The sequence below is a fragment of the Marmota flaviventris genome, chromosome 16, assembly GCF_047511675.1.
Source record: "Marmota flaviventris isolate mMarFla1 chromosome 16, mMarFla1.hap1, whole genome shotgun sequence".
NCBI classification, from domain to species: domain Eukaryota; kingdom Metazoa; phylum Chordata; class Mammalia; order Rodentia; family Sciuridae; genus Marmota; species Marmota flaviventris.
This window is the reverse complement of record NC_092513.1, coordinates 76918063-76938170: the sequence shown is the minus strand read 5'-3', so window position 1 is coordinate 76938170 and position 20108 is coordinate 76918063.

Genomic DNA, 20108 nt, shown 5'->3' with positions numbered 1-20108 from the left:
AGTCCTATCTTTTTTCCACACTGGTCCCCAACATGTAGCCAGCCCTGGGCGGCGGAGGTTTGGGAATGACTTCTTAACACTGGTCAGCTCCTTCCTCCAACTCCTGCAAGGTCCCAGCACCCATGGTTTGCTGAGAAATGTCCCATCGTTGGCCCTCTCCTCTTCTTCTCTCCCATAGCACCCTCTCTTCTTTTAATCCCCTCTGACGTTGGCCTCGTCTTGTTCCAGGTCTTGGGTCTGCCTGCCTGGGCCTGGGATGGAGGCAGACACTTTGCATTCTGAAGCAGCCGTTCCTGGTGAAGAGGTTTCAGTTTGGTTTAGCATCAAAGCAGATGATCCAAAAGATTTCTGAGGTCTAGGATTAATTGGAAATTCTGTGTCTATTTTTTAAAAAGTAGCACCTTGCTCTCTGTCTTGAGGTGCTTCATCAAAAGCACTTACGCAGCTCATTGCGTTAAGATAGTCTCCCCAAAGCAACTCCTTCAGCTGAATGAATCTGGGTGAGGAATACAAACCCTGGATGACTCTGCTACAGTATCGATGCTGAGATGGAAGACTTTTTTCCCTAAGGAAGTAAGATAACCCATGATAATGAGCGAAGTATGTTAATTTCAAGTGTAGCTTTGAGGACAAGACACAAATGAGTATTACTTCTAAGGGTTTTCTGATTGGAATCATTTTGACATAGGTGGATATTTTGGGCAACACCTTCCACCAAATACAGTAGGGACAGGGGTTGAATTTTTTCCTAAATATATTCCACCACTTTGGACTAGAATATGACATCATTTTATCTTTGAATCTAGTCTTTATTGCTTTCCAAATCCATTAACACCTAAAGAGGTTATTTCTCAGGCATAACCCACTCTTTCCTAAGCTATCAGCAAGGATGGGGGATGCTGCTGCAATCTCCATCACATTCCATTATGACCAGGGGCTCCCCTGAATGAAACTTTCTAGCCGCAGGTGGTCCATTCCCACCTCTCTTGAGGGCTCCTTGCCCATCCTCTGCTCAGTCTGTGGAAGCAGCTGTGGGCTCGGGGTGCTGGAATCCAAGACTCCCATTGCACCATCTCTGGAGAGCACTGAGGTATCAGGCCGTGCCCTTGGTCAAGGTGCCTCCTCCCAGTGCCCAGCAGTACCCATGTTCGCATTTGTGAGGAAGGACGAGAAGAGCTTTCTGTCTCATATGTGCCCTCTTGATCTGAGTCATCTTCAGAGTTAATCCTCTGTAGGAGAGAAAGCGAGAGAGAAAGAGAGACAGAGAGAGAGAGAGAGAGAGAGAGAGAGAGAGATTGGGGCTCTCCTCCAGACAGATCTCCAAGGAGTCAAGGGCTGTTGCTGTTGAACCATGGTCCTCAAAGTATGGTTCCCTAGAGGGGCACCATCAGTCCACTGGAACTGATTAGAGAAGCAAAGACTTGGCCTTGCTTAGGCCCCTGGGTGAGAAATCTGCAGGGAGACCCAGCAAGCACGTTGTAGGAGCCTCCCAGGATCCTGTGCTGCACACCGAGGCTTGAAACCACTAACGCACACAACACTCACCTGCTTCTATTCTGGACTCGGGTGTCGATTTGTAGCCGTTGAAACCATTCCCATACAAGTCATGGCGCCAATCTTATTGTCTTCCTCTGACCTTTTCCCAGAAGAGGTCAGGGTTAGTAGAATCTGTCTTCACTGAAAGCCCAATTGCTAAGTCTCGGGGCTCTGAAAGAAAGTCCCATCACCAACGCGTGCTTTAAAACCTGCTAGTAATAGGTTTTCCCATCTGCCATTGTATTCTGAAAAATGATGGCATGGATCCCTGGGTGAATCCTCTCTATCTGGAAGTACTCTATAGACTAGGATTCTGGTATGAGCCTGCTCTATGCTTTTACTTTAAAGACTGAGAAGCCTCGTGCATTATATGTTTTAGAGTTCCCCGCCACAGACCCATAAATGAGACGGGCTTAGTTCTTTGATGTGAGTGTTTGATGTGCTGATCTCAGGCAGCAAACTTCTAGCAGTCTCCTTTCTGCATGGGTAGCTACCGTCCTCTGCTGATGCTTCTGTTCATACAGGAGAAGCTCATAGCGAGTCTCAGTCTAGAGTCTTCTTTTGATTTCTCCTTCCAGGGCACCTCAAAAAGAGAGTCAAAACCAGCAAATTTTGTATCATGGTTTAGATAGGAGGTGTTTCCCAGAAGCTTATGTCTGAGACAATGCGAGAAAGTTTAGAGGTGAAATGATTGGGTTATGAGGACTGTAACCTAACTAGCGAATTAATCCACTTGAATGGATTACTTGGGTCATAACTGTAGGCAGGTGAGGTGTGGCTGGAGGAGGTGAGTCATTGAGGATGCGCCTTTGAGATTCATATTTTGTCCCTGCTAATCAGAGCTCTGAGCTGCTTTTCCTCTCCCGTATTTCTGCCACGATGTTCTCATCTTGAACCCAGAGCAATGGATTGGCCATCTGTGGACTGAGACATCTGAAACCATAAGCCCCCAAATGAATTTTTCCTCCTCTAAGTGTTCTTTGGGTCAGAGTGGTGAAACAGCTAACTAAAGCACTTTGCAAGCAGTCTTCTCAGTGGGCACCTATGTTAGGAGGAGACTGACCAGAAGGTATCTCCAGGCCTTTGTCAACACTGAGCCAGGGACAGAGTGCGTATTCCAAATGGGCACCAAGGTCTAGAAACTCCGTCAGAGCAGAGGCCTGCCATCTTCAGATGTTGCAGAGGCATCACAAGCACCCTGATAGGGTAACTCTGCACATAAGCAGTGGGGAACCCAGGTGAGTTTGCAGAAGGGTGAGAGTCAGAACCTTCTTGTGGACTGACTGAAAACTGACCACAGCTGGAGTGCCGCTGGCTAGCAGACCCTGGTAAGTTCCCTCCTCAGTCTCAGGCATGTGTCCCTGGGGCCTGCCCAATCCTGGTGGTTGAGAGAGCTTAGAGTTGCACATGATCCCTGGGTTTGGGGTCGGGCCTGAGTGAGGTTAGCCCAGTTGACGTGTGGGATAGGCCTCTGGTCTGTAGCCCCAACCCTTTCTCCAGTGGGTTCAGAGTTCTGAATTTCCAGCCAGGTGGACTCTCCCAGGGAGGGCCCTTGGGGAGGTGAGGAGCTTTAGCCTTCATGGCCCGTGGAGCACAGCCTTGGTTTTTACCTTGTTCCTCTGCTGTGGTGGCAGACAGCGCCTCAACTTCACGGCATCATCCCACAGTACCATCCATTTTCTTCTCTTTCATCCAAAGGGATCGCCTAGGCAGGGAATATTCTGAGGGCCCTGCAGGAGGGATCTTGAAGCTGGATGCTCATCAAGGCCGCTGGGTAGGAGGATCCCCTCAGCAAAATGGGCTCGGGACACACTCTGGTGGTGTCAGTAGTGTTCTTCTGTTACTTGGCCTGGATTTCCCAGGAAGCCGAGAACCTGGCAGAAGCTCACGGGACACCCTCGGCTCTCACTAGGCCTTGCTCTGAAAAGAGAACCACCACGCATCAAAAAGGTGCTTCGTTTTTCACTTGTGACCTCTGTGCCTGCAGCTTTGCAGAGTTCTGTCTCACCCTCGGCTCTCACTGTCCCCCATTGGACGCTCACTTCCCTTCTGCTTCATCCCCTCATCATGCACCCAAGTGGGACTCACATGACCACCTTGAGGTGTGGACACTTGAGACCAGTAAGCAGGGCTGCCTCCTCTGACTTGGCACCCCAGAGGCTGTCTGCCTGGCTCTGTCGGCTCTGCCTGGGTATGGCTGGCCGTGAGTCTTCTCTTTCAGTGCTACTTTCTCTGGGCCTCCTTTGTAGGATTTCAAGCTATTTTCTCCTCACATCTGCTCACAGACTTGCGCGTGGAGAGAGGCTCAGTAAACTGACATGGTGTATTCCCAGTTCAACTGCAAAACCTTTTCTCTCAATACCCCCAGTCCACAAGCTCAAGCATGGAGCTTACATCTATTCTCAGTCCTCTTCATGCACCTCAATCCAATCCTAAGGGAAAGTCCAGGCTACACATTGGCTTTTCTGGGGACATCGTTATTGTCCTTCTTAACTGTGTAGACATCCTGCATCTGGACGGCCCTTGATCCAGCTCTCTAAGCCATTTCTACAACAGGCAGCTCTGGATTCCACAGTCCTGGATTTTCCCCCGACATCTTACTGAATACCCACAATATAAAGCAGGAGAAGAGAAGGCCCCCACTTTTTCCCAACATAACTGAGCATGGAGCTCGGGACGTTCAGGAGGGAAGACCCTGTGAGCTGGCTTCTGCATGGGTTCCTTCAGACAGAGCCAATCTGTCTACACTTTACAAATTAACCTTGATCTTGATTTAGTCTCTTTAGTTCAATTTTTGTGCAAAACGTAGATCTTTTTCCATGTCTCAAGTTTTATTTCTCTGTCTCTGTTGCTCTGTTGTGAACAAAGCTGTGTGTGTGTGTGTGTGTGTGTGTGTGTTTCTGTCACACAAACAATGGACACATGTTTCATAAAGGAGACAGGTGCTTAATCAAGTAGCCATATGGATAATTATGTCTTCCAGGCCAGGGTCATAGAGCTCTTGCGAAGATTCACAGGTGACTTGTGATAAGCCTTGATGTATGTCTGCCCTGTGAAAGTAACAGTGAGTGTGCCCTGTTGCTGTTCCCATCACTGAGGGCAGGAAAGGGGTTCTCGTGCCCTTATCAGAGCAGCTGTGTGTCTGTGTCTGCCAGATTAAATGGGAGTTTTTGTCAAATTAATTAACATGACTTAGAGACTGTGAGTTGACATGAAGCACATCTGTGGGAAAACCACTTTTTAGTGATAATTAAGTGAGAGGAATTTAACACATGACAAATTGGAGACAAAGGCCTGAGTGTTGTTAACACATGGCAGACCCCTGGGGGGGGGGTCTTAAGCCCCTGCAGGGTGGAAAGCTGGAGGGAGATGTTTGAATGCCCTGGTGTGTTGTCATAATGTGATTTTCTGGTCACTACCTTAGCCATTCCGTGATGCTTGTCAGTATTTTCCAGTGTATTATAGGACTGATTTGTGTGTGTGCACATATATGCGTGCGAGTGTGTAATATTTAAAGCAAATAGATGGTCTTCTGTGAAATCTTACGTGAAGAGTCTCTCTCTATCAGAGCATAAGACAGAAGTGCTATGGGACCAGAGAAGGGAAGGAGGAGCTCATCTGCCCTGGACCTACCTGTACAGTAGTCTCTGAGACAAAAGAGGTGGAGTGTGTGTGTGCATGTGCATGTGTGTATGTATGTATGTGTGTGTGCATGTGTGTCTTTGTATGCATGTGTACACACACAATTCTAGAAAATTCTAGAAATTCTAATCCAATGATGTTAACTACAAATCTTAATGAAAACACCCACTTAGAGTGGTGTGACATCTTCCAGGGGATTTCTGCTTTGGAGCCTGATCAAGGGAATACTATGTACAGTCAAAATTACCAAGAGGGTCATTCACTTTTCTGGAAAATGGCAAAACGTGGGCTCGAATTTTAATTCTCTCCAGGTCTACAAAGGTGTTTTCTTCCCTCCTGTCTTTGAATGGAATGGTTTCTATCCTTGAATGTGTGGGTGTGTTTTAGAAGCCATGTTTAAAGAAAATCATCCATTTTAAAATCCAAGATTCACATATAACAGAAAGTATCTTCATTTCATTAAGACTCATGGGACCTGACAGAGGAGAGAAGGTAGCAGATTCTTGCTTTTCATGCTTCTTTCCTGGGCAGGGTAGGGCAGCACAAATCTGTTTGGTAGCTCCCTTCTGCTCTGGGGTTTAGTTCCTTTATGGTTTTAGTTGAATTTGCAAGCTCTAAACCCATGAATGATTAATCTACTGTATCAGTCAGTGGCATGTTCTGGCCACTTTGGGGACTCTATTAATTGAATTTACTGTTTGCAGAAATGATCAGGCCAACAAAAGTTCTATTCCACAGCTTCTGGGCATGAAATGAAAATTGGAAAACTCAAAGGAGAACTGATTTATAGCATCTTGTGTTCTGCTCCCAAATGTGCATAGCTCACACTGAGGAGGAAGTTCACAAACTAGAAAATAAAATTCTGACTCAATGCTTCTGAATAAAACATTTGTCCTATAGCCTTCAGGGGCAGTTCTGAATGTGCAACTCCATGTTTCCTGTCTTCTTTGTTTATCACAGGATGTCATTGGGGGCCCCAGGGTGCCAGGCAGTGGCACTTGGGAAGTTTACATTGTAACCCGCATACACTAAGAGGCTCCAAGTTGAGACCCGGAGGCGCCCTAACTGTGGATGATCTCTGTAGCCCCTTTGGCTTGATCATTACCTTATAATGGCTGATAAGGACATTATCAGAGAGTTGATCTTTGCAATTCAAGGCAGTCAAGGCATCGTCCTTCTTAATTTAATTGGCAATCACATCTAACAAACTCTCCTTCTGCTTCTCTGGTATCAAAGCAGAATGGAGCTGAGCTGGAGGGGAATGTCTGAATGCCCTGTCATTGTCCTGATGTGCATCCTCATGATGCGACTCTACATGAGCAGCTGTTTCGTCAGCTTTTTCACTGCTATGACCAAAAGACCTTACAAGAGCAATTTTAGAGGAAGAAATTTTATTCAGGGGCTCATGGTTTCAGAGGTCTCAATCTATACCCAGCTGGCTCCATTCCTCAGGGCTCCAGGTGAGGCTGAACATCATGGTGAAAATTGTGGCAGAGAGAAGCGACTCACATCATGATCAGGAAGCAGAGAGAGACTCCACTTGCAAGATACGAATATATATATCCAAAGGCACGCCCCCGATGCCCCACCTCCTCCAGCCACACCCCACCTGCCTTCCCTTAACACCCAGTTAATCCCATCCAGGGATAACTTCACTGAATGGATTAAGGCTCTCGTAACCCAGTCACTTCTTCTCTGACCCTTCTTGCATTGTCTCACACATGAGCTTTTGGGGGACATCTCACATCCAAACCATAACAGTAGTCATTTTGGGTGCCTTGAAAATCTCACTTGCACAAAACATCTACCTGCAGAGGTACGGGAGGTAGAAGGGTCTTGGTCACTCTTTTGGAAATCAGGCCACCAACTTTCTGTCACTCATTTTAGATGAACTAAAACACTACCAACACTGCTTTCGACCTGACTTGCTCACTGAGTTAGCTCCACTCCCTGAGCACTCTCATGGTCTCCCTAATCCTGACCTTTGCCTTGAAGTCCTCCTTCTTATCTGGACCAGCGCCTGACCTCACGCCATCCCTACCTGCACAGGGACTCTATCTCTCCTAGAGGAACTCCGTGCTCCTACTTCTGGTTACCAAGTTCCCATGATTCTATGGGGCTATCATGTTTTCAACCCAGTGAATGTCACAGGAGTGAGACCAGGGGGAAGTAGGTGGTCTCCGTCAACAAAAGCTGTTTGGTCAGCCACATCTCTCTCTAAACACACCCTGAGCAACTTGAGGTATTAATTTGGTTTTGAATATCTGTTCTTATTTGTCCCGACATTGCCAGCAGGTCCCAGGTTCTGTAACTTCTCACCTTAATGGGAATGGAAGACGAACATGGGAAGCCTGTGTTGGCCGTGAGTCTCAGCCCCGAGGGAGCTGATGTGCTCAGGGTGTTCTGGTGGGGAGGGCTGAGGAGACATGAGTTGAGGAGCAAGGAACCTGGGAGACTCTTCAGCATCCACTGTGCTTTCAGCCCCTTCTGCATGGCTTAGGAGAGGGGATGAGATGTCAGAGATGCTGATGCTATGGGGGCTCAGGTGGCCAGGGCAATAAGAATGGCATTCTCAGGTGCAGCCGAGGTTAAAGTGCTCCACAAATATCACCACGAAATTAGGACTTCACTGACCACCAAAGGTTTTCCCAGTGTGGGTACCAGCAGCTACCAGGACAGACAGGAGGGTGGAAGACCCTTCTTTTTTTGCGGAGACCAAAGGAGCCTCTGAGATCCACTGGGTCTCCCCGCAAAAGCCGTGGGCACCACCCTGAGTGTTATGGAGGTGAAATTTTCTCATGAGACCTTAAGCCTTGGAAGAAAATCTAAGTGATAGAAATCTGAGTGAAGTGGTTGAGAATCAGATTGGCTCCCCATGTTTTTTTTTTTTTTTTAAGTCACCATAACGTCAGAGAGCCCACTTTAATCTCCTCATTTCTCAAAGTTTTCCTCCGAGCCTTAGTGCTAGGAATGTTTATCAGGTATTTTCTCTTTCTAAATCATAGTGGTGTCAAATTGCTCTCAGACTAGAAACAAAGCCAAAAAGTGAAGACCCAGGAAGGAATGGTTTAAAATAACCCAAAGCCTGCTGGATGTGGGAGCAACACAGTATGCAGAAGGCACAGAGGAAGCAGGAGTAAGAATTTTTCGGAGAGAGAAGGGAAATTGCATGGTAATGGAAGGAGACCCTCAGGGTTATACAGTGGAGGAGGTAGAGAGAGAGGAGGGGAGGGGAGGGGAGAGGTGGGGAGTGGGGAGGGTGGAGGATGGAAAAGGCAGCGGAGCACAACAGACACTAGTATGGCAATTTGTAAATCAATGGATGTGTAACTGATGTGATTCTGCAATCTGTGTATGGGGTGAAGGTGGGAGTTCATAACCCACTTGAATCAAAGTGTGGAATATGATATGTCAAGAAATTTGTAATGTTTTGAACAACCCACAATAAAAAATAAAAAAAAATTGATTCTAAAAGGGCCCTTGCTTAATCTGTAATTCTCTTAATAAATGCATACATGGAGGAAAAAATGTTAAATGATGAGGTGATGGACCTTTGATAGAGCTTCTTATTTTCCAACAGGGTAAGAAGATGTGAAATGGGGGCAAGGAAAGACATGGGACATGCAGTTTCCAAAAGCAAACTGGGAAACAAAATTCCACTTGAATAAAAGAAAGTGAAAACCAGCACCTCATGTCCTCATGTCCCCAGTTTGAAAGAATCAACCAACTCATTATATTTAGTTAAAACACAGAGCTGGACAGTCTGCAAAGTGTAAACTCAAATTTGACTGGGGATGATTGACATAGGGGAAAAGAGACTTTGGTATGGAAATAAAATCTAGATATGAGGACAAGGGGGACTCTAGGCCTGAGGGGAGGGTGGAGTCAGCAGGTGAAATATCACTAAGGGGATGAGAGAGGGGGCTGGTTCTGCTTCAACAGACCTACCAGGGTCATTTTTTTCTGGATTTCATTTTAAAAATTTTTAAATTTGTTTTAATTATTTAAGCATGACAGTAGAGTACATTTAGACACTTTGATATATTATATAGAGAGGGGATAGAACTCCTCATTTTTCTGAGTGTACATGTTGCAGGCTCATATTGGTCCTACAGTAATAATGTCTGTTCCATTCTACTGTCTTTCCTATCCCCACATCCCCTCTCCTCCCCTCCCTTCACTTCCCTCTACCTAATCTACGGTAACGCTATTCTCCTCTGGTGCCCCCATCACCACCTTATTGTGAATTAGCACCCGCATATTAGAGAAAACATTCGGCCTTTGGTTTTGTGGAATTGGTTTATTTTTCTTAGCATGATATTCTCCAACCATTTACTGGCAAACGCCTTAATTTCACTCTTCTTTAAAGCTGAGTGATATTCCATTGAGTATATATACCATATTCTCTTTATCAATTTTTCTATTGAGGGACACCAAGGTTGGTTTCATATATAATAGTCCAGCTATTGTGAATTGAGCTACTATAAACATTGATGTGGCTCGTCACTCTAGTATGCTGATTTTAAGTCCTTTGGGTATAAACCAAGGAGTGGGATGGCTGGGTCCAATGGTGGTTCCCAGGGTTCTTACAGCACACAGGGCAGGGCATTGGAGTTCACCTGGGGAAAGTGGGCAATGAGGAGCTGGAGCTATGGTGGGTGGGGGAGCTCACCGTACTGACTGAGCAGGATTTTTTACGGGCTGGGGTTGTGGCTCAGTGGTAGAGTGCTCACCTAGCACCTGTGAGGCACTGGGTTCAATCCTCAGCTCCACATAAAAATAAAATAAAGGTCATTGTGTCCTCCTGCAATTAAAACAAATATTTAAAAAGAAAAAAAGATTATTTTTACTGCCACTGCATGAGTCAGGCCTGACAAGGACAGACATCTGAGTGAAGGCCTATAGGGTGGGAGGAGTCTGACTCAGGAGGTGAAGGAGAGTTAAATACCCCACCTTTTCTATTTTCTATTTTATTATTTATTTATTTATTTATTTTGGCATTTTGAATTGGTTATTCAAAGAAAATGCAGAGAAGGCGCTAAAGAGGTATCTGTTTGCAGAAGAACTTTATATTCCTCCATATTTGTGAAGTAAACAGCAGGTACAGGCAGAAGCATGTCTGTCTGACATCCCCACCTCTTTCCACCTTCAGGGGGATCCTCCTAAAAGAAGAAGAGATTGGGGGTCCCATGTCTGACTCAGACAGATGACCACAGGTGGCTGTGACCTGGGAGACTCTTCTGCAGCACAAGACCCTCCAGACTTGCTGGGCACTTCCTCCACAACCCTCCATAGACCAGGCCCCTCCCTTGCTCCCAGAAGCCTGAGCCCCTATATCTCTACACTCTGAAAGGGTCATCTATGGTGCCCCTCTATTTGGGGCATGTAATAAATTCTGTGTGGTCTTTCCCCTGTTACCTGTCTATTGCCAGAGTAAGATCAACATACTTTAGAGGAAAAGAGTAAATTTAAACTTTTCTAACTGAGGGAGACCTGGTCTATTTTACTATTTTTTTTTTTTTTTGTAGACACCAGTCATCTTTAGCTCCTAGCCAGCCTCTTTCCCTTATCTCTTTTTCCTCCTTTATTCCTTTGAAGACGATTTTAAGCATCATATAATTCATCTGCAACTAGCTCAGTATGCCTCTCTTAAAGGCTTTTCTCCCTGAGCATAACCGTGGTATCATTATCATATATGAAGTTTAACTTAATATCATCAGATAACCTCCAGATCTTCAAATGTCTTAATGTCTCCTAAGTATTGTGATATTTTTCAAAAGTGTGTTTGTTTGAATCAGAATCAACATAAGCCATGCACATTTTGGTTGGTTAATCTGTCCCTCAAATCAGTTTTAAACTGAAGAATCCACCACATTTATCTCCCTATGTTATCTCATGTCTATTTTTCCTGGCCTTTCATAATAGACTGCACCCCTGGGTAAATTATTAGGGGTTGTTGAAGGATGAGGACCTGGATAATTGTGTTATTCCATGCACTGAAATTTGCCAATTACTTTCTGTACTGTCTATTCTATTTTTTTTTTTATCAATTGTAAGTTGGATTTTAAAGGTTGATCATGCTCCGTTTCTTAAATACGTGAAATATGCATGAAATATGACTAAAGTCCACGGCCAACCCAGCTACAAAACAAAAAGTACATCAACCCCCCAAATCCACTGGGCCTAGACTCTGCACCGAAAAATGTATTTCCAGTGGGAGAGGCGGTGCACAGAAATCCTGACATTGTAAGTGGGCCACTTGGTGCTTTGAACACAGCCCTCGCTGCTCTGCCATGGAGACTTATTTTAAAATGGACTTGTCTTCTTTTCCTCTTCTTCTTCTCCCCCTCCCTAACCTTGGGGTTGGGCAGGATTACCTTTGCTCATCCTAGGCTGAGTTATCTGTGTTTGAGCACACACACACACCACAAGAACCAAGTAATTCAGACTCCAGGGATGGGGCCAGAAGATCTAAGAAATGGCCGTCTCCCAAATTAATAAATGAATCACTGTCCGCCTCCTTGAGGGAACACCTGGAATGAATCACTTCTTTAAGGGATTCATTGAGGGAACACCTGGTTCCCCTTGATGGGCAGAATCACAGCCTCTGGGACAGGAGTCCCCTGTGTTTCTCCTTTCCTCACAGAGCAATAAAATTGCTTCCCCCCAAAAAGCCATATCCTTCTTATTGCATTGGTACTGGGGACAAGGATCAAGCTTTCAGTAACAATGTGGGAAGTATAGAAAAGTTGGTTTTATTGATCTTCTCAAATCCCCACATGGGAACATGGATAGTAAAACTAAATGGGAAAATTAGATAGCAAAACCAAAAACGATGTTCAGTATTTAGAACATAACCTGTGGACAAGGTAGTTGATACAATACGCCCCAAACCACTAACACTTACAGGACCTGTCTGTCAGGTGTGAGGTCCTGGGTTGGATCCTCAGCCCCACATAAAAATAAATAAATATATTGTATCCATCTACAACTAAAAAAAAAAAATTTAAAAAACGCATGGGATGTAATTTGCTCTAATTCAAAACCCACTATTTCTCCTTTCCTTCCCCCCACTGTTTCCTAGTTTGAACTCACTGATTGTTTTCTCAGTCTTACCTGCCGTAAGCCCATCAAAGACATTCTTCAGTTCTGTAAAAAAGAGTTCTTGACCTCTAACATTTTCTTTTGTGTATTCACGGGAATTCCATTTCTCTATGTTCTTTACCCATCCATTTTACTTATTTCCTTATTTTTTTCTTTAAAAGCCCTTAAATTCATAATCATGTTAATTCACAACTATCTGTCTGATGAATCTGCTGAATTTGAATCTGGGTTCTGATGCTTGTGTTTTCTCTCTCTCTCTCTCTCTCTCTCTCTCTCTCTCTCTCTATATATATATATATATATATATATATATATATACATATTCATTTTTTATGGCTTTTTGTATGTCTTGTAATTTTGTTGTTGTTGAGCCTTTAGTGACTAGGAGTTGGGTTTTGTGTAATGTTTTTTTAATAGCAGTAGGTTCCAGAGGCTTCAAATTCCTCTAATGTTCCTGTTTTATTTCCTTGTGGACACCAGGATTCCCTACTGCACCCTAAAGGGATTCTGCATGTTTTTGATTCTGGTAGCTGTCGTCCATTGCTATCTCATGGCCCTGTTGGTGTGGTGGTAGGGGATGGGGGAAGGAAAGCATCCTAAGATCCTATGATTAAATCTCAGTCTTTAATGAGCTGAGCTGTGATTCTCATTAATTCAGGGAGACAATAAAGCTAAAGAGAACTGGAGTCTCCTAAGTGCCTGTTCCTTAGTTTGAAAAAGGTCTGGTGAAGTTTTTATTCCCACAGAAAACATTTGGCATTTTTTGGGAGGAGGATTGGCTAACTTAGCATTATCTTCTCCAACGCCATCCATTTACCTGCAAATACTATGATTTTATTCTCTTTTATTGCTGAGTAATATTTTATTGTGTGTGTATATGCCACATTTTCTTTATCCATTTATCTACCGAAGGGCATCTAGGTTGATTCCACAGTTTAGCTATTGTGAATTGTGCTGCTATAAACATTGATGTGTCTGTGTCCCTGTAGTATGCTGTTTTCAAGTTCTTTGGGTATAGACGGAGGAGAGGGACAGCTGGGTCAAATGGTGGTTCCAGTCCCAGTTTTCCAAGGAAAATCCTTACTGCTTTCCATATTGGCTGCACCAATTTGCAGTTCCACCAGTGATGTATGAGTGTGCCTTTTTCCCCACATCCTCACCAACACTTATTGTTGTTTGTCTTCATAATAGCTGCCCTTCTGACTCAAAGTGGGGTAGGGTGAGGGAGCATAGGAGGAATAGATGAATTCTAGATGGGGCAGAGGGGTGGGAGGGGAAGGGAGGGGGTTAGCAAGGATGGTGGAATGTGATGGACATCATTATCCAAAGTGCATGTATGAAGACACGAATTGGTGTCAACAGACTTTATATACAACCATATGAAAAATCGTGCTCTTTATGTGTAATATGAATTGTAATGCATTCCACTGTCATTTATTTTTTTTAAATCAATTAAAAAATTTTTAAAAAAGCTTTTGTTCCCTGGAGAGGTGACCTGGTAAGTGCTCTGGGTTTACTTCACAGGGTGCCTGAGCCTCTTCTGCTCCCTCTTCTGTAGGAGCTTTAAGATCCTCTTTCACGGCTCTTCAACCTGAGAAGCTAGTGCGGCTCCAGGAGATGAGCCCACCAAAGTGTGAAGACCCACAATCAGACTGGACCCTTGGCGGTTCTTGCTCTCATGCTACCCACTATCAGCCTCCAGCAAGGTTTCAAAGTCACCACTCAGTGGGTTTTTTGTTTTGTTTTGTTTTACCATTTTATGGCTCCAGTTTCTGCTCCAGGTAAGGAGATCTTCGCCATGCCTCTGGATTCTCCTGTGTCTCCCAATTTTGACAGTTTGTCCTGAGCTCTGCGTTCTCTGATGAGTCTAAGAAATGTCACTGTCTTTTTATTTCTTTCAAGTTCTCCTTATTTCAATACTGAGTGACAGTTTTCAAGTTCTTCACATGTCAGAGCTGCAACCCACAGTTCTATGTGGCCGTTTTCATTGGCTATTCTTAGCCTTATGATGTCTTTTCTAAAAAAGAAGAGGAAGAAGGAGGAGGAGGAGGAGGAGGAGGAGGAGGAGGAGGAGAAAAGGGAAAGGGAAGGGGAAGGAGAAGAAGAAGAAAATGAGTGGAAGAAGGAGTCTCAAGAAATTTAAAATATTTTGTTCTAAATAAAAACATAATTTATCAAAATAGGCGGGATTCAGAGAAAACAGTGAACAGAAGGAAATCTATATCATTAAATGCATACATTGAGTTCATATATTCAAAAAGAAGATGCATCTAAAATCATTAATCTGAGCACCCATGTAGGAAAATAGATAGAGGAGAGTAACTTAAATTTAAAGTTTAATAGGAAGAAAATAAAAAATTAAAAGCAGAACAGAAGTCATTGCCATTGAAAACAGGAATAACAGTAGAGAAAATCAACTAAATCAATGTGTGGTTATTGGAAAACACCAAGACTGATAAGCCCCTATGTACTAATCAAGTAAAAGATACAAAGTACAAATTACATTATCAGAAATGAAAGAGGGCTTATTACTCTTGATCCCATAGACTTAAAGGATAATAAAGAAATACCTTGAATATCTCCATGCCTACATGCATCATAATTTGGTTGAAATTGAACAATTCCTTAAAAGATACAAACTACCCAAGATTTCACAGAGAAAAACAGATAATTAGAGTAGACCTATTACTGATTCAAAAAGTTAAATCATAATTAATAACCTTAAGGAAAAAAAAGAAAGAACCAGGCCCAGATTATCTCATTAGTAAGGTTATCTTAGCATTTAAGAAGGAAATAACACTAGTATGGCAATATGTATAAACGTGGCTGTCTAACCAATGTGATCCTGCAATCTGTACACGTGGAAAAATGAGAATTCATACCCCATTTGAATCAAATGTATGACATGTCAAGATCATTGTATTGTCTTGAGCAACTAATTAAAAAATAAATAAAAATAAAAGCTAGTAGGATGTAAAACAAAATAAAGGAACAGTTAAAGTAATTAAAAAAAGAGAAGGAAATAATACCTATTTGCCATAATCTCTCTGTTTTCTTTTCTTTTCTTTCTTTCTTTCTCTTTCTTTCTTGCTCTCTCTCTCTTTCTTTCTTTCTGGGTAATAAGGATTGAACCCTGGGTGCTCAACCATGGATCTACATCCCCAGTCCTTATTTTTTTTGAAATAGCCATCTTTATTCCACAATCAGTAAATCCCACCACCACATAGTGATACAAACTCTTCAACATACTCTATTACCCAAGCCAGTATCATCCAACAGAACTGTGTGTGTGTGTGTGTGTGTGTGTGTGTGTGTGTGTATAGTCCTGGGGACTGAACCCAGGGGCATGCTACCACTGAGCCACATTTCCAGTTATTTTTATTTTGTAGTGTGAAACACAGTCTTGCTAAATTGCACAGTTGGCCTCAAGCTTACAATCCTCCTGCCTGAGTCTCCCAAGTCACTGGGATTACACGTGTATGCCACCACACCTGGCTTCCAACCAAACATTCTGCAATGATGGAAACACTCTTCTGTGTCTTCCAATGCAGTGACACTAACTCTTTTGGCTACTGAGCACTTGAAATGTGACTACCACAGCTGAATAAACACATTTTTAATTTAATTTAAATTTAAATGCCACATTTGGCTCATGGCCATTATACTGGACAGCACAGCTCTAGACCCTGGCCCCCAGTCCTTTTTAAAAATATTTTATTTAGAAACAAAGTCTTGCTAAATTGCTTAGGGCCTTGCTAAGTTACTGAAGCTGGCTTTGAACTTGTGATCCTTTTGCCTCAGCCTCCAGAGCTGCTGGGATTAAAGGATAGCACCACCATCCCCAGCTTCCATAAACTCTTATAGAAAATATAAAAGAAGGAATACTTCTAAATTCATTCTAGGAGGCCAATATTCCACATAAAGACATCACAATAAAGGAAAACTATCTCAATAAATATTAGGGAGTCAAACTCAACAGGGTCTAGGGATAGCTATACATCTTGACAAGGTGATGCTTATTCTAGGTGCAAGGTTGCTCCGACATTTGGAAGGCCATCATTATAACCCATCACATCCACAAGCTCAACAAGGAAGAATATTGATACAACATTGTATTGAAACATACAAAAAGTTGAAAGAACCTCAAAGGCACTATGCTGGGCAGAAGAAAAGGCAATCCGACTGGTCCCATACTGTGTGATCCCTTTCATATATTTCATAATGACAAATTTGTGGAGATGGAAAACATATATGGGGTTCCCAGTAGGTAGAGGTGGTGGGGAGGAGAAGGGTTTGGGTGAGTCAACAAGGACACTTCTGTACTGTGATTGTGTGTATGAATGTAGTCATGTGACAAAATAATACAAAAGTATACATATACACTGCACCAATGTCAAGTTCCCGGTTTTGCTATCAAGTGTGCACAAGACCTCCCAATACTTCCTTCACCGACTTTCTATGAATCTGTAATAATTTCAAAATGTTAAATTACACAACCTAAAAACTCAGAATGAACCCTATGTGCCAAAAATGTAAAAGATGTAAAAAGGATTTGAAAAAATTTATACAAATGACTACAGACAAATAATATCCATCATAGAAATAACAAGATTTCTTGCAGAAGAAACCAAAAGAGAGAAACAGAACGGGTGGTAAAACTTCAGTTTAAGAAATCCTTCTTTGCTCCCAAGATGTAGGCTCTCTATTCACCTCACAGATTGTTTCTTTTGCTGAGAAGAAATTTTTTAGTTTGAATCCATCCCATTTGATTTCAATTCTTGCGCCAAAGGAGTCTTATTAAGGAAGTTGGGGCCTAATCCCACACGACGAAGACTAGGGCCCACTTTTTCTTCTATTGGACGCAGGGTCTTCAATTTTATTTCTAAGTCCTTGATCCATTTTGAGTTGAGTTTTGTGCCTGGTGAGAGACAGGGGTTTAATTTCATTTTGTTGCATATGGATTTCTAGTTTTCCCAGCACCATTTGTTGAAGAGGCTATCTTTTCTCCAATGTATATTTTTGGCACCTTTGTCTAATATAATTATAATTTTGTGGGTTAGTCTCTGTGTCCTGTATTCTGTACCACTGGCTTGTTGCATATGGATTTCTAGTTTTCCCAGCACCATTTGTTGAAGAGGCTATCTTTTCTCCAATGTATATTTTTGGCACCTTTGTCTAATATAATTATAATTTTGTGGGTTAGTCTCTGTGTCCTGTATTCTGTACCACTGGTCTATCAAATCTTTAACCCTCACACATCAGATAGAGCACTAATCTCTAGGGTATATAAAGAACTCAAAAAGTTAAACACCAAAAAAACAAATAACCCAATCAATAAATGGGCGAAAGACCTGAACAGACATTTCTCAGAAGAGGATATACAATCAATCCAAAAATATATGAAAAAATGTTCATCATTGCTAGCAATTAGAGAAATGTAAATCAAAATCACTCTAAGATTTCATCTCACTCCCGTCCGAATGACAGCTATTATGAAAACAAACAATAGTAAGTGTTAGCAAGGATGTGGGGGGAAAAGGTAGACTCATACCCTGCTGGTGGGCCTGCAACTTGGTGCAGCCAATATGGAAAGCAGTGTGGAGATTTCCTGGAATATTGGGAATGCAACCACCATTTGACCCAGCTATCCCTCTCCTTGGACTATACTCAAAGGACTTAAAAACAGCATACAACACTTACTAATATGGCATTATGTAAAAATGTGGATGTGTAACCTATGTGATTCTGCAATCTGTATTTGGGGTAAAAATGGGAGTTCATAACCCACTTGAATCTAATGTATGAAATATGATATGTCAAGAGCTTTGTAATGTTTTGAACAACCAATAAAAAAATAAAAAAATGAAAAAAAATAAAAACAGCATACTACAGGGACACAGTCACATCAATGTTTATAGCAGAACAATTCACAATAGCTAAACTGTGGAACCAACCTAGATGCCCTTCAATAGATGAATGGATTAAAAATGTGGAATATATACACAATGGAATATTACTCAGCAATAAAAGAGAATAAAATTATGGCACTTGCAGGTCAATGAACGGAGTTAGAGAAGATAATGTTAAATGAAATTAGACAATCCCAAAAAATCAAATGCCGAATGTTTTCTCTGCAATAAGGAGGCTGATTCATAGTGGGGTAGGTAGAAGGAGCATGGGAGGAATAGACAAAGTCTAGATAGGGCAGGGGGTAGAGGGAGAGAGAGGGGACATGGAGTTAGAAATGAGGTGAAATGTGAAGGACATTATTATCCAAAGTGCAGATATGAAGACATGAACTGGTGTGAATATACTGTGTATACAATCAGAGATATGAAAGATTGTGCTCTATATGTGTAATAAGAATTGTAATGCATTCCGCTGTCATATATAAATTAAAAAAATTAATTAAAATAAAAGAAGTCCTTCTTTAAGTTGAAAACAAAATAATTTAAATGTGTGTAGTGAAACATTGCTTTTTTTCTGCAAATATTGGCCAAGTTTGGTTGATATAAAAACATATTCTAATAAAGCAACTGGCTGAACTTTAAAAATATCTAGGTACAAAGACCCTGTGATTCCAAAGAAAATGTATTAAATATGTATTAAATGGACATAGGGCTTACTGACAACCATGCAGAAAAACACAGACCTAACACATTAAAGGCAGCCAGCAACAAAACAGAACAACAACTGGCCTTCACGTGTGAAACGCTTACATTTTAATCATTCTAGAGGGATCCAGAAAGTATCTTCCCCACAGTCCTTCCTGAGAATTCTACTGAAGCCAGAGCTTCAGACAGCCAGGCTGCCTGGCCTGAGTATGGGGAGCATTATACACACACCTGTAGGTGTGAGTGAGGATTGAGAGTGAGTAGTCAGATATTCAAAAAGTGTAAGCATGGATTGACAGTTCCACTTGATATAAGCAAAACTTTTTATACATAATATATAGTAACTGATTGTATAAGTCCAGGTTCAGAAACTTGTGGTAGGCTAGTTCTAGATAGTTTCATTTCACATTTTAACTGTAAACTGTATCACTTTTATTGATAGTATAATTTTCAAGTGTATAATATGTTTATAGGTGTGCCTGTATTTGGTCTGCCTTGTTCCTATTTATTTTTATTAAATATTTATTTAACATGGATACCATGGATTGAACTCAGGGGCGCTCGACCACTGAGCCCCATCCCCAGCCCTAGTATGTATTTTATTTAGAGACAAAGTCTCACTGAGTTGCTTAGTGCCTCACTTTTTGCTGAGGCTGGCTTTGAACTCACGATCCCCTTGCCTCAGCCTCTGAGTCTCTGGGATGACTCACTGGGCCCGGCTCCTATATTGATTTTTGTAGAGTCTCCTGCTTGCTTGCCTGAAGCTAGGAGGCTTGAAGCTCATATAAAAATAAAAATAGAGACATCCTTGAACTTTAAAACATAATAAACTGGAAAATGCCACATACCACGTACTAAAATGAAAAAGTCTATTTTTTGTTTATAATAAAAATTTTCAAAAATTAAAAAAAAACAGATTAAAGATTGATTAAAGGTGGAGAGGAAGGTTCAGTTTATTTTACAGTTTTTAAATTCTGCTGTGTGTTCAATTGCCTTATGTAACCACTTGTTACCATAGGGTCAGATCCCCACCCTCACCCCATATCCTTTAAAAAAAAATTCTATCTTGCTTGCCTGGAATTTTAAAGTTATGTTTCACAACTCACAAACTTTCTGGGTTTGTGACATACAGAGTTTGAATGAAGTCATATTCAAGAAGAAGAAGAAACAAACAACCAACCCAGACCCCATCTGAACTGGGCTTTACCTTGG